This window comes from Otolemur garnettii, unplaced genomic scaffold, assembly GCF_000181295.1.
Source record: "Otolemur garnettii isolate 467f Iridium unplaced genomic scaffold, OtoGar3 scaffold00002, whole genome shotgun sequence".
In the NCBI taxonomy this organism is placed as follows: domain Eukaryota; kingdom Metazoa; phylum Chordata; class Mammalia; order Primates; family Galagidae; genus Otolemur; species Otolemur garnettii.
In genome coordinates this window covers 49,356,444-49,363,241 of record NW_003852397.1, presented here as the reverse complement: position 1 = coordinate 49,363,241, position 6,798 = coordinate 49,356,444, and positions in this window count along the sequence as shown.

Genomic DNA, 6,798 nt, shown 5'->3' with positions numbered 1-6,798 from the left:
CCTTTAAAATAACATTCTCATTCCTGAACGGGTTATAAAAACTGAAATGGTGGGTTATTTTCATCCACCTCCAAAGCAGCTGCTCAGGAACTCTGAGTGTGAGAGGGGATTATGCAATGACTTGGTGCTGACTTTGCCTTGGCAAAACAAAGCATTATTCTCCTGTGATGGGCTTTCAAGGTCATGTAACAGGATGTTTAAAAATGTATGCCACAGGCTGGGCTTGGTGGCTCACGTCTGTAATCCCAGCATTCTGGGAGGCTGAGGCAGGTGGATTGAGTTGCCTGAACTCAGCTGAGTTCTAGACCAGCATGAACAAAACTGAGACTCTGTCTCTAAAAAATAGCCAGGTGCTGTGGCGGATGCCTATAGTCCCATCTACTCAGGAGGCTGAAGCCAGACGATCACTTGAGCACGAGAGTTGGAGGTTGCTGTGAGTTATGATGTCACAACATTCTACAGAGGGCAACAAAGTAAGATTCTATCTCTAAAAAAAAGAAGAAGAATCTATGCCAGAAGGGAAGGAAAGGGGTGAAGAGTGGGAAAGTGGGAAAGAAAGAAAGTATTAGAAAGTCTAATATGATATATTATGAACAAGTCCAAAGATCTAATGTATAATATGAAGATTATGGTTAATAAAGTTGTGTTATATTTGGGATTTTTGTTAAATAGGTAGACTTTAGTTGCTCTTATTACTCACAAAGTAACTATGTGAAATGATAGATAATGTTAATCTGCTTCACTATAGGAACTATCATTATTATTATTATTATTATTTGTTTTCTTTTTGGCCAGGGCTAGATGTGAACCCGCCACCTCTGGCATATGGGGCCAGCGCCCTACTCCTTTGAGCCACAGGTGCCACCCTATTATTTTGTTTTATTTTAGACAGGGTCTCACTCTGTTGGCCAGGCTACAGTGCAGTGGCATCATTATAGCTTACTGCAACCTTGAACTCCCAAACTGAAGTGATCCTCAGCCTTCCAAGAAGCTTAGACTACAGGTGTATGCCACCATTCCTGGCTAATTTTTAATTTTTTTTTTTTTTTTTGTAGAGACAAGGTCTCACTATGTTACTCAGGCTTATTTTACTATCTACACGTAACCCATAACATCAGGGTGTAAATCCCAGGTATATACAATGAAATTCTGTGGGGGTGGTGGTAGAGAAGGGAAAGGTTACTTTATCCCACAATATTGCACCCTAAGAATTGACCTTGGTGATAAGTGGTCAGGGCCTTGTTTTCTTGTCATGCAGAGCCAGGACAAGTTGTGGCATCAGGGCCCAGGGCATATGGCTTCTCCCAACAACCCACTGAATAGAAGTCTGCATTTTAACAAGATCCCTTGGTGATTTGTTTGTACATTAAAGTTTGGGAAGTGCTTTTCTAAGCTTCCTGTCTGGAATATCTGTCCTTTATAAATTAAGCCACTTGTATTTGTGCAATCAACTTAGGATTCATCACCATTACTAGAATTTGCCTTCCTTCCTCTCATACCCCCATTAATTTTTATTAGACTTGATTGAATAGCATGGCCATGCTGGGGAAGGTGGAGGGGATAAGAGTAAAGAATGGAAAAGAAAAAGAGGAGCTTATACAATAGGTCCCAAGTAAGGAATTATTTTCCCCATATAACAAGGCTAGAGGTAGTGGTTCAAGATTAATGTGGAAAATCTACAATGCCATTAGGAACCCAGATTTCTTTCATCTTTCTGTTTCCCATCTCTAGCACCAGGCTTTCATCTTCATGACTGCAAAGCCTCTACTGCATCTCTAGGTATCACATCTGTATTCAAAGCAGGAAGGCAGAAGAGCAAAATCCATATGTCAGAAGTCTGTCCCTTTCTATCATTAAAAGAGTAATTTTGCTGAAGCCTCATCCGGTGGACTTTTGTTCAAATCCTTTCGTCCAAGAATGGGTCACAAGGTCTATTCCAAGCTTTAAAGGAGACTGTGTATTTTAATTGGCACATTGCCCCTGAAAAATTGTAGTTTTGTCAGTGAAGAAGATAAGGGTGAATATTGGATAGACAGTTAGTGTCTCATGTTATAGAATCCAGCCAAGCACATTGGGAATGGAAAGAGGAGGTGGGTGTCTGGTCCCAAAGCTTCCCAAAGTTTATCACAGAGAGCAAAGAGGGCCCTTGAGGGCCTCAAATTTAGTCTTTTGACCTCATATATATATTCAAGTCATTGCACTTTGTATATATATTATAATTATACATTTATTAAAAGTGCTATTTGAGGCTTGGTGCCTGTGGCTCAAGTGGCTAAGGCACCAACCACATATACCTAAGGTGGCGGGTTCGAATCTAGCCCAGCCCGCCAAAACAACAATGACAGCTGCAACCAAAAAATAGCTGGACGTTGTGGTGGGTGCCTGTGGTCTCAGCTACTTGGGAGGCTGAGGCAGGAGGCTCGCTTGAGCCCAGGAGTTGGAGGTTGCTGTGAGCTGTGATGGCATAGCACTCCACCCAGGGGGATAGCTTGAGGCTCTGTCTTAAAAAAAAAAAAGTGCTATTTGAAATAAATAGCAATTAGGGCAGTGCCTGTGGCTCAGTGAGTAGGGCGCCAGCCACATACACTGAAGCTGATGGGTTCAGGCCAGGCCCGGGTCTGCCAAACAACAAGGACAACTGCAACAACAACAACAAAATAGCCGGGTGTTGTGGTGGGTGCCTCTAGTCCCAGCTACTTGGGAGGTTGAGGCAAGAGAATCACTTAAGCCCAAGAGTTTGATGTTGCTGTGAGCTGTGATGCCACAGCACTCTGTCCAGGGTGACAGCTTGAGACTCCGTCTCAAAAAAGAAAAAAGATTTAAAGCAAAAAAAAGAAAGGAATAGCACTTTTGTATAATTCTTTTTTGGCTTTTTTTCACTAAAAATAAATTTTCCAGGAGTTTAAAATATATTAGTATCCCAGATCTCTTTTGTTATGTGGCCCCATTGCAATAGCTTAACTATTAATAGTAAAAATGGGTAGTCGATAGAAATGTGAGCTTGCCCATACATCAAAAAGAATCGTCCTCTGTGATCTGGAGAAGTCTATCGGGCTAAGTAGGAGTAGGGCAAAGAAAGAGATATTTGATGTTGCAGTTTTGGCTTTTTCCATGGGTGGTAGAAAGTGGACATCCTGGGGTCAGGGGCTATTTTAATGTCCTTAGTTTCTGCTCAAGGGACTTCCATAGGCACTTCCCATGGCAGTACAAATTCCCACCTCAGTTTAGCAGGATAACAGACTGAATTCTGAGTCAAGATCCTGACACCCAGGGTGGCCTGCTTCCACTTTCTCTCTTTTTCAACTCAACCTTGGAGAATTTCTGTCAGTTTGCATACAGGGGAGATGCTCTGAGAGAAAAAGTTGCTGTAGTGGGCTCAGTTGGAGCAAAGCATGCAGCAAGCTTTAGTCAGTCTCTCCTCACCTCAAACCCAGCACCCCTAGCCTGTGGATCCCCCTGCAATACTCTCACTTTAATCAGCTGTATCCCTCGGATTGTTAGAGAAAACACCAATTGGGTTGGGAATGATGCTTTAGGTTCTTCTACTCAAAACTTGATCCACTGACCAGCATTATCTGGGAATTTGTTGGTAATGCAGAATCTCAGTCTTGACCTCTGATATCCTGAATCATCTTCTGCACTTAACAAGATCCCAAGCGATTCATGTGCAGACCAAAGGTGCACAGCCTTAACTGTTGGCTCTTTAAACCACAAATCTGACTCTCTTTGTCATTCATTCAGCCCCTTCTGATTATAATTTGGCTGCAGCAGCAGAAATGCCTACCTCAACATCCTTTCCCTTCTCTTCCTAATAACAATTTTAATGCGATAGCAATGTGCCTAGCTGAATGACTCCCCTGCCCAACTGCCCTTACTGCTAAATGTGGCTATGAGACTAGGTTCTCGTCAGTGAAATATGAGTGGAAATGTGTATGGGACTAATGGAAAGGCTCTTGAGAAACAGGTAGTATATCCTTTCTTCTTTCCTCATTATTGCTGGCTGGGATGTGTACATCATGACTAATCTCTAGCAGTCATCTTGGGCCATGAGGTAAACTTGAGAAAGGAAGCTGAGGATGACGGAGCAGAAAGATAAAAAGCTTTTATCCCAGGTGATACATTAAAACTTCTGTGTTAGTCCATTGAGACTTCTTTTATGGAAAAAAAGAAACTTCTATTCTGTTTAGGGCACTGTAATTTTGGTTTTCTGTTTATATAGCCGTTCTTTGCATAAATATGGAGAACTTACTGGCAAACCCCCCCACAAATCTTCAGCCCCTCAGCAGTTAAGGCTCTCCTTGTAAATTAATAGGATTCTGGTTTATGTAACAGTCTCTTTGATCTCTGCTGATGTGAATCTGTCCCTGAGAGATGAACTGGTGACTAAGTGCTGGGGGGGGGGGTGGGCAATAAGGGTGCTGGCCTAGGAGGACCACTCAGGTGGCCAGCTGGTCCCTTCCCAGGCAACGTATCTCTCTCTTGCTTTTTATTTTCTTCTAACCTTCATATATGCAATTGGCAACAGAAAGAAAGAGAAGGAAAAGTCCTCAATAGTTTTAAGTGGAATAATCCATGGTTTGACCTCTAAACATTAACTTATTTATAATTTTTCTCTGAGTTATGAAGAGCTCATTGGTCTTTATATATTGATGGCATATTTTGGAATGCTCTAGAGAGAAGATTCAGAACATTCATCTGTTTTGAAGGCTATTGTTCTATTCTTATTGTTAAGCATGGAGAATTTCACTGTCATTCTGACATAGTAAAATCACTTTCCTAATTACATGTTAATAATTAATTTTTGAGGCCAGATGCAGTGGCTCATGCCTATAATCCTAGCAATTTGGGAGAAGATCGTTTGATCATCTTTGATCGATGCCAGAAGTTTAAGAATACCCTGGGCAATATAGTAAGACCTACTCCCTACAAAAAAACTAAAAAATTAGCAAAATGTGGTAGCATGCACCTGTAGTCCCAGCTACTCTGGAGGCCAAGGCAGGAGGATTGCATAAGCCCAGGTTAAGGTTTCGGTGAGTTAGACTAAGGCCATGACACCATACCCAGCTACTTTTTCTATTTTTAGTAGAGATGTGGTCTTACTTTTGCTCAGGCTGGTCTTGGACTCTTGGCCTCAAGCAATTGTCCCATCTCAGCCTTCCAGAGTGCTAGGATTAGAGATGTGAGTTACCACACATAGCTAAGAGCTGTACTCTTTTTTTTTTTTTTTGAGACAGAGTCTCACTTTGTCACCCTCAGAAGAGTGCCATGGCATCACAGCTTACAGCAACCTCAAACTCTTGGGCTTAAGTGATTCTCTTGCCTCAGCCTCCTAAATAGCTGGAACTACAGGTGCTTTCCACGGCATCCGGCTATTTTGTTGTTGTTGTTGTAGTTGTCATTGTTGTTTAGCAGGCCCAGGTTGGGTTCAAAAGCTATGGGCACTGAGCCCCTGACACTAAAGTTTAAGAACCCAGAACAACAAAGTTTTTATATATATATGTGTATATATATATTAGAGTTAATAAAATTCTTAATTGTGAGATTTTAGTTAATATCAGACATAGTTTTAAGGGGTGCTTAGGAAGCATGAGTGTCCATCTAATATCATTCAGTCAGCTAAAAAACCCCACTAGTAGCATGGTGTGGAAAAAGAACGTGGATTTAGTTTTGCCATTCATTGGCTATGTGGCTTGGGCGAGACACTTAATGTCTTTGAGTTTCAGTTTTTTCTAATGGTAAAATAATTAGTATGACAGCTCTGGATTGGGTCTAAACTACACTTGTATTTTGTTTGATCTGCTCAGAGATTTTTCTGGTTTGTCTGTTTATTTTGAATTAAGTGCTATGGCAGTAGTAGTAGTTAGTGGTCATCAGATATCCAACCGCTCCACTTCATTTCCCTTCCTTCTCTGGAATCAGGCAGCTTCACCTGCTGGATGGATTGTGAGTTGAAACGATTGTGTTGTTTCCCAGCCGAGGCCCTTAGAAGCTGCTGTGCATCTTCCGCCTCTTTCTTTCCCTGCAGAGGTGACCTCAGAAGCCGTATGTTGAGGTGGCAGCATCAGGAAACAAAGGGATCTTGGCTTCCTGAGTTGCCAGTTGGAAGAGAACCCTGCTGACCTGCATCATGCTTTATATGATGTGCTAAGCCAGTGATATTTTGGGGTTTACATAGCATAGCCCAGTTAGTCTATCCTAACTGAGTTGGTAACATTTAAAAGTTGGGAAATTTTACATGAAAAAAAAATCTGAGTTTCTGACTTGTGTTGAGAAAGAGATCTAGCAATGCTGGGCTTGAATCCCTAACTGGCAATGATTGTCTGGAACTGAGTGATGCTTCCCCCTTAGGTGGCTGTGTATTCTCTATCTCACCACAGTCCTTGCCATTCTTGGTATAAAGCCCTGGGCAGCACAGCTGAGTGTCAGTTGTCATTTGTCATCACTCTTGTGTAGTAGCTTTCTTATAATCAAGAGGCAAACAAAATATCTCTGTATGCACATCCCTAACAAAAGTGGGGAAATTAAATATAGATCAGGACGGATACGTATTTCAAGAAGATTATGAGGGAGCAGTGCTCTTTGTGGAGAAGACTATTTTTAGATGTTTATGTCTAAAGAAGATATCATAACATACCACTGTGAAGTAACCCATAGGAAGAGCCATGGTGGGTTTGGAGAAAAGATGACTGCTGAAAAAATTATTAATCGAAAAATGGGACTGGCTCGGCACCTGTGGCTCGAGTGGCTAAGGCACCAGCCACATACACCTAAGGTGGCGGGTTCGAATCCAGCCCGGGC